The sequence below is a fragment of the Aristolochia californica genome, unplaced genomic scaffold (assembly GCF_029961685.1).
Source record: "Aristolochia californica isolate CCGP_79_NKW_82.1479 unplaced genomic scaffold, dmAriCali1.0.hap1 SCAF_4, whole genome shotgun sequence".
Lineage (NCBI taxonomy): Eukaryota > Viridiplantae > Streptophyta > Magnoliopsida > Piperales > Aristolochiaceae > Aristolochia > Aristolochia californica.
In genome coordinates, this window is record NW_027182103.1 from 7,978,206 (window position 1) to 7,986,535 (window position 8,330).

Below are 8,330 nucleotides of genomic sequence, written 5' to 3' on the forward strand. Positions count from 1 at the left end.
CATGTTATGAATCTTTCAAGAGCCTAATTTAATCTTGCTCATGACATACACAACCAAAAATCATTAAAAATGACAAAAACAAAGATTTTTTTTTTTTTTTTTGAAAACAGAATTGAAACACTACCTAAATCCCCTCTCCCACACTTAGAACTTACATTGTCGCCAATGTAAGGTGAAATGTAAAGAGAAGGAAAAAATAACCAAAATATAAATGCAAAAATAAAAATAAAAATGAACGAACTCTCCTTTGGTTACCTCCCAAGCAACGCCTTTGTTTATCGTCATTGGCTTGACCCAATGCTTCCTTCTTCAACTAGTATAAATTGGATCCTTAAGGACCAATGTTTCCGCATTCTCCACTTGGAAACTTTCATAGAAAGGTTTAAGTCTATGGCCATTCACCTTGAACACTTTGGAAGTTGCTAAACTTTGAATTTCAACTGCACCATGAGGAAAAACAAGAGTAACAACAAATGGTCTAATCCAACGAGAATGCAACTTACCCGAAAATAAATGAAGTCGTGAATGGTATAGGAATTTTTTACTAGCTTTAAATTCCTTCCTAAAGATCATCTTATCATGAAAATCCTTCGTCTTTTCTTTGTAAATCCTTGCAATCTCATAGGCATCATTGTGAATTTACTCTAACTCTTGTAGTTGCAACTTCTTGTGTTCTCCACTTTCATCCATCTTCATGTTGAAACTCTTGATAGCCTTATAAGCCTTGTGTTCTAACTCAACTGGAAGGTGGCATGGTTTCCCAAACACCAACCAATAAGGTGACATACCAATGGGCATCTTATAAGTAGGCCTATATGCCCAAAAGGCATCATCCAAGCGCAAACTCCAATCTTTTCTACTTGGATTGACCGTCTATTCAATGATCAATTTGATCTCTCGATTTGACTCTTCCGCTTGTCCACTAGTTTGCAGATGATAGGCAGTTGACACCTTGTGTGTCACATGGTACTTTCTTGGGAAAGTCTCTACAGTTCGATTGTAAAAGTGAGTGCCTCGATCACTTATTAGAGATCTTGGAATTCCAAACCTGGAGAATATGTTAAACTTGATAAAATTTGTAACAACTTTAGAATCATCAATCTTGGTAGCCTTAGCTTCCACCCATTTCGAAATATAATCAACAACAAGCAAAATGTAAACATAACCAAAAGCTACAGGGAACGGTCCCATGAAATTGATGCCCCAAACATAAAAAAAATCACAAATTATTATGGTGGTTTGTGGCATCTCATTCCTTGGGGATATATTACCTGTCTTTTGACAATGTTCACTTACAAAATGAATATAAATTTTGGAATAAAGATGGCCAATAGAAACCACATTCTAGTTCTTTTCTCGATGTGCTCTTAACTCCAACGTGACCTCCACAAGCATAAGAATGACCAAAGGTGAGAATAGAAATAGTTTCATTTTTCAGGAACACACCTTTTTATCACTTGACCTGCACAATGCTTCCATAAGTATGGGTCATCACACACATAGTATTTGGCATCACTCTTGACCTTATCTCTTTGAAACCTAGACAAATCAGGAGTCAACATATTAGTAACCAAATAATTTACAATATTCGCATACCAAGGTAATGTCACACTCGTGGAGAGCAATTGCTCATCAGGGAACATTCCTTGCAAATGAAATTCATCATGGACATGAACTAAATGAGTCAAATGATATGCGACATGATTTTTTGTCCCTCTTTTGTCTTTGATCTCCAAATCAAATTCACTCAAGAGAAGTATCCATCTTATTAGTCTTGGTTTTGCCTCTTTCTTCGTCATCAAATAATGGAGAGCTGCATGATTAGAGTAAACAATGACTTTAGTACCAAGCAAATAAGATCAAAAATTTTCTAAAGCAAAAACAACAGCTAAAAGTTATTTTTCAATGGTAGAATAATTTCTTTGAGCATCATTCAAAGTCCTGGAAGCATAATAAATGGCATGCGATGCTTTTCCAATTCTTTGACCCAAAATGGCTCCTACTGCATAATCACTTGTGTCGCACATTATCTCAAAAGGAACGTTCCAGTCAGGGTGGATAACTAGGGCAGAAGTCAACAGTTTGTCAACTTGTCAAACGCCTTTTTGCATGCCTCATTGAACTCAAAAGCCACATCCTTTTGTAACAACTTGCACAGGGGTAATGCTATTTTGGAGAAGTCCTTGATGAATCTGCAGTAGAAACCTACATGTCCAAGAAAAGAACGAGCTTCCCGCACACTAGTGGGATAAGGTAAAGATTGAATAATATCAATTTTAGCTTTGTCTACCTTAATTCCCCTAGATGAAACAACATGACTCAAAACTATTCCTTGTTCAACCATAAAATGACATTTTTCAGAATTTAACACAAGGTTAGTTTTTATACATCTTTGAAGAACAAGTGTAAGGTTATGCAAACAAGTATCAAAGGAGTCTCCATAAACTATGAAATCATCCATAAAGACTTCTATGATATCAATATAATCTGAAAATATGCTAACCATACACCTTTGAAAAGTGGTTGGAGCATTGCAAAGGCCAAAGTGCATGCGGCGATATGCAAAAGTCCTGAATGGGCATGTCAAAGTTGTCTTTTCTTGATACTCCGGAGCAATTGCAATCTGAAAATAACCTGAATAACCATCAAGAAAACAATAGTAAGAATGACCATATAACCTTTCAACCATTTGATCAATAAAAGGCAAATGGAAGTGGTCCTTGTGGGTCACAACAATTAATTTTCTATAATCTATACAAACCCACCACCCATTCTGAACAGGGGTAGGAACTAACTCATCAGTCTGATTTTTCCCAACAGTTATTCCAAACTTTTTAGGAACCACTTGAACTAGGCTGACTCCGAAAAAGGATAAATCACTACAACTTCAAGAAGTTTGAGGACCTCCTTCTTCACTACATACATCATGGGCAGGTTCAATCTTCTTTGTGATTGAAGGAAAGGATTTGCTCCCTCTTCAAGCATGATACGATGCATTCATGTAGATGGGCTAATTTCTTTAATATCTGCAATTGTCCAACCAATAGCCGTCTTATGCTCCTTTAGGACCTACACAAGCTTTTCTTCTTGCTGTGCATTGATTTTACTTGAGATGATCACTGGTAATGTTCCTCCATCTCCAAGGAACACGTACTTGAGGTGACTGAGGAGAGGCTTCAAATCTGGAGTGGGAGCCTGCAAAACAGAGGGTAAAGGCCTCTCGTTAGAAACTAGTAACGTAATATAAAGAACATTACCTGACTGTTGTAACTGTGGAATATCATTCAACGCTGCAACAGTTTTTTGCAAATCTGAACTCAAGGCTAACTCTTCATTCTCTTTCTCAAGATGCTTACTAATGGCAACTTCCAATTCAACTTTTCCATCAAGTTCAAAAATTTCCTGTGCGAAAGAATCAATCACATCAATAGAATAAATAGGATTATTATCATCAAGATATTTCATGGCACCATAAATGTTAAACTTAACAACTTCACCATCAAATTCCAGGTAAGTGTACCACTATGAACATCTATCTTAGTCTTGGATGTCTTTAAGAATTGTCTTCCTAACAATATAGAAGCAATTTGGTCACCCTTTTCCATATCAACCACATAAAAATCAGCACGGAAAATCTAAACATTAACTTGCACAAGAACATCCTCAACCACACCCTTAGGATAGGCATTAAATCTATCAGCCAATTGAATCACAACACCAGTTTTATTCAAAGGTTCAAGTTTCAAAAAAGAATATATAGAATAAGGCATGACTTTAATCGAAGCACCTAAATCTATCATGGCCTTCTCAAATCTAGTGTTACCTAACGTACAAGGGATAGTAAACATACCTGGATCTTTGCACTTCGTAGGGAATTTTCTTTGAATAGCTGTAGAAACATTCTCCCCTACTCTCACCTTCTCACATCCTTTAAGTTTTTGTTTCCTCTTTGTTGGAAGATAAGGCTCAAGTCCACACGACCAACGAAGGCCCACATATCTAAAAGTATTATAAGATAGGCCACACGACCAAGGAATGCCCACAAGATGGGCCTAAGCACATAAGAAGTAGGACCGACCATGATTACCACAAGCAGGCATCCTTATCACATTAGTTGGAAGATCAAGGACTCACAAAGGCATCTTTATCCTATGGTCACGTCCTAGAAGAGTTTTAGTTTGAGTTATATTTGTCTTTTATCTATATTGAGTTATTTAATTATGCTAGGACTTATCTTTAAGTATTAGAATTTGGGTGTAATTGGGACAAAGGTAGTTTTATTGTAATTGGACTCTACTATCTTCCTCTATTATAAATAGAGGTTCATGTATTCTAATTATAAGAAACCAATGAAGTATTTCTGTTTTCCATAAATTTATCATGGTATCAAAGAAGGTTCTGTGAGTTGACATGGTCAACCCATTGAGGTAATGTGATCCTTTTCTCTAAACCCTAACCCTATGTCTAGGTTCGTAGTTATTATTTTTTTCCAGTTTCTGCACCTATAGTATTCTTTGCATTGTTTTACCTCTATACGTAATTTTTCATATTACAAATTATATATTGACGAAAATATATTTGAGTCTACTTTCCAAATAAAAATGATTTGTTTCAATCGGAGTTATCTATAGAGAGATATCAATATTTGAATGAAAGAAGGTCAGATTACAAAAAGGTTCGAGCAGTAGCAGCAATCTTCAGATTCTGAGGTATTTTTTGCTATCAAGAACTAAAATTTATATGGAGAAATATATATCAAAATAAATATCTATAAGTCTATTCTCTTACCTATTCAACCAATTTTTTATCTAAGTTATCTACAAAGATAAATCGATATTTGAAGCAGCAAAGGTCAGATTGAAAAAGAGGTTCGGCAGCAGAAAGCTTCAACTTCCGAGGTATTTTATGCTATCATGAAAGAGACTTTATATGGAGAATTATATATCAAAATAAATATATGTAAGTTTAATTTCTTACCTATTCAATCATTCTGGAAAAATAAGAGAAACAATACTTAGTTCGGCCAGATGAGAGAGACTGAAATATATCAGATTATTTATCTTCTGATAATTATATTTTATGAAGTTAAGTTATACTTGGATGAAAGGTATTTAAGTCTACTTTCATAATTAGAAAATTTCATGTCAATCTGATATATATTTAAAGAAATATTCGCATTGGAAGAATTAAAGGTCATGCATGTATTCTGTTGTATTGAAAATTCTGACTTTTTGAGTTGATATATCAGGAAAATATCTCACTTCTCCCTAGTTTGAGGGCTTATTTATACATCTCTCTTATTTGGGCTTATTGCTACATCTATGATATTTGGTTCAAGCTGGGATCACTGCCATTACCTCCCAGCTTGAGGGGGAGAAGTAGAAGAAGCACAAGAAAGAGGTATTTTATTCTATATGTTGTGGATGTGTTTATGTGACCAAAATAGTCAAGAAAAGGGGAGCAAAAAAGATGAAGCTTCTGCATCTAAGAAAAAAATATTATATCGGATTATGATTATTTCATGGGTCCTTCTACAAGGTTTATTATTTTGGTTCATGTTAAATGTGTTGGACGATGGTCGTGTTATATTCAGCTGTATCTATTATGTCTCTTTGGGACATTATTATTGAAGAAGAGGTGGCCTCATATCATCATTTATTTTACCCCGTCAAAAATATCAAAATTAATTGTGGTTGGGAGTCCATGACGGAGGAACTTCATCCCCGTCAAAAATATCAAAATTATTTGTGGTTGGGAGTCCATGACGGAGGAGCTTCATCCCCATCAAAAATATCAAAATTATTTTTGGTTGGGAGTCCATGACGGAGGAAATTCATCCCCATCAAAAATATCAAAATTATTTGTGGTTGGAAGTCCATGATGGAGGAACTTCATACCCGTAAAAAATATCAAAATTATTTGTGGTTGGAAGCCCATGACGGAGGAACTTATTATTGCATCTATGTTATGCACTAGCGTGAGAGGGAGTGTTGGAAGATTGGAGGACTGCCATTTTATACAAAAAGATCATATACATCATTTGCAACAAGCTGGGAGTTCTTGATGTTCTTTCACCCTCAGCTTGAGGGGGAGTATTGGAAGATAGGGCTCAATCCCACACGACCAAGGAAGGCCCACAAGATGGGCCCAAACACATAAGAAGTAGGACCCACCATGATTACCACAAGTTGGCATCCTTATCACATTAGTTGGAAGATCAAGAAGGACTCACAAAGGCAACTTTATCCTATGGTCACATGCTAGAAGAGTTTTAGTTTAAGTTATGTTTGTCTTTTATCTATATTGAGTTATTTAATTATGCTAGGACTTATCTTTAAGTGTTAGAGTTTGGGTGTAATTGGGACAAAGGTAGTTTTATTGAAATTGGACTCCACTACCTTCCTCTATTATAAATAGAGGTTAATGTACTCTAATTATAAGAAGTCAATGAAGTATTTCTGTTTTCCATAAATTCAACACTCTTAATTGTACACAGTTCTTTCAGGAATTTAGCATAATGTGACACTTGTTTAATAGCATCTAAAAGTGGAATAGTTACCTCACATCTATGGAAAGTCTCATATAAATCTTTACTTTGCTCATCTTTTCTAGAATCTGCGAAAGGCTAAGGAAAAGTAGGAACTAGTTTATAATAAAAAATAGGTGAAAACTTCCACTTAGGTACGTCATCATCATTGGGAAAGTTCCTGTCTGAAACGACATTTTTTCTCCTTTTCTTGCTCCTAGAAAACCACCCGCTGCATTCGCTTTCTCAATGGGCTCCTCTTGAAGAGTTGGGCACATATTGGTTGGATGCCCTACTAGTGAACAAATCCCACAACCCTTTGTCGTTTGCGTATTACCTACAACCATTTGAAGAACAAGAGAAGTTAGACTCGTAATCAAGGGGGTAATATTTATCTTATTCACATTCTTAGATGGAAGGTCAAGCCTAGTGCCAAATTGTTGAGAATTGAAAGCCATATTTGAAATCAAGTTTCTCGCGGTCTCAGGAGTTTTATCCACCAAAACTCCTCCACTAGCAGCATCAATCATGCCCCTATCAGTGGGTAGAAGGCCCTCATAGAAATACTGGATAAGAAGTTGTTCCCTAATCTGATGATGGGGGCAGCTTCCACATAATTTCTTGAAACATTCCCAGTATTCGTGTAGGGACTCTCCATTATGCTGCCTTACACCACAAATTTCTTTTCGAATGTTGGCTGCCCTTGAAGATTGGAAATATTTCTCAAAAAATAATCTCTTCATCTTGTCTCATGTGGTAATACTTTTGGAAGGTAGATAATAGAGCCAATCCTTAGCCGAATCATTCAAAGAAAACAGAAAGGCTCGTAATTTAATTTTCTCTTCAGTCACCCCCATGGGTTTCATACTCGTGCATATCACATGAAACTCCTTTAGATGCTTGTGAGGATCTCCACCTGCAAGACCATGAAGATCCAAATTTTAATTCAAATGTATTAGTCCATATTTTAATTCAAATGTAGTAGTAGCATCTAAAGTAGGGGAACGTTATGCATAATTGATTCAAATCAGGGGTTGCAAGGTCTTTCAATATTTTATTTCCAGCCATTACTTCCTCCTCTAAATCAGATTCACTATCAAATGGGGAATCAAGAGCTAGATGGTTCTCTTTAGAATTCCTCCGAGTTTCTCTCCTTAACCTGCACAAAGTTCTCTCTATTTCTAGATCGCACTAAAAATCACCTTGATTAGAAGATCGAGATACAATCATAAACAATCAAGGGAACTCTAATAAAACATTAAAAATGAATCAGAAAAAATCTAGAATAACGAAAAATACATAAAAATTCTACGCTAAAACGCAAATAAGGATTAAAAGAAGCACATAAATCAACTAGAATCACTCCTCGACTATAGTGCCAAGATTGGTGTGTTGTCACAGGCAACCAAAAATAAAACCTATACTCCTAAAAATATATGTAGTAGTGCGAGTAAGGATCGTTCCCACGAAGAGTGATTATTCTGATTTTATGCTCCGTTAACACGGGAGCAGTAGGGTGTGTGTTGGGTATAACGAAAACACTTTTAAGAAAAATAACTAAGAAAAATTCAAATTAAAGGATCGAAATCAATCAAAAGAACAAACCTTGGTCTAAGTCAACATCCACCATTGAAATTTCACAATTGATCATCGATGCAAGCATATATCAATTTGCACTTGAGTATTCACCATTGGAACTATCTTCCTATATATCCTTAGTCGTAATGAATTAGAAAACAAGTGATCCAATTAACCCTAACTACTAAACAACCCAAGACAAGGGCTAAAGTTTTAATCTAGCAGT

General features: G+C 35.7%; 1 non-coding gene across 1 annotated transcript; it reads left to right on the top strand.

Annotated features, from left to right (window-relative positions):
- The first annotated feature begins 7,114 nt into the window (after positions 1-7,114).
- Positions 7,115-7,221, top strand: LOC137964378 (small nucleolar RNA R71). Its single transcript, XR_011115574.1, has one exon. It is a non-coding gene; the product is annotated as a small nucleolar RNA R71 (small nucleolar RNA).
- The last annotated feature ends 1,109 nt before the right edge of the window (positions 7,222-8,330 follow it).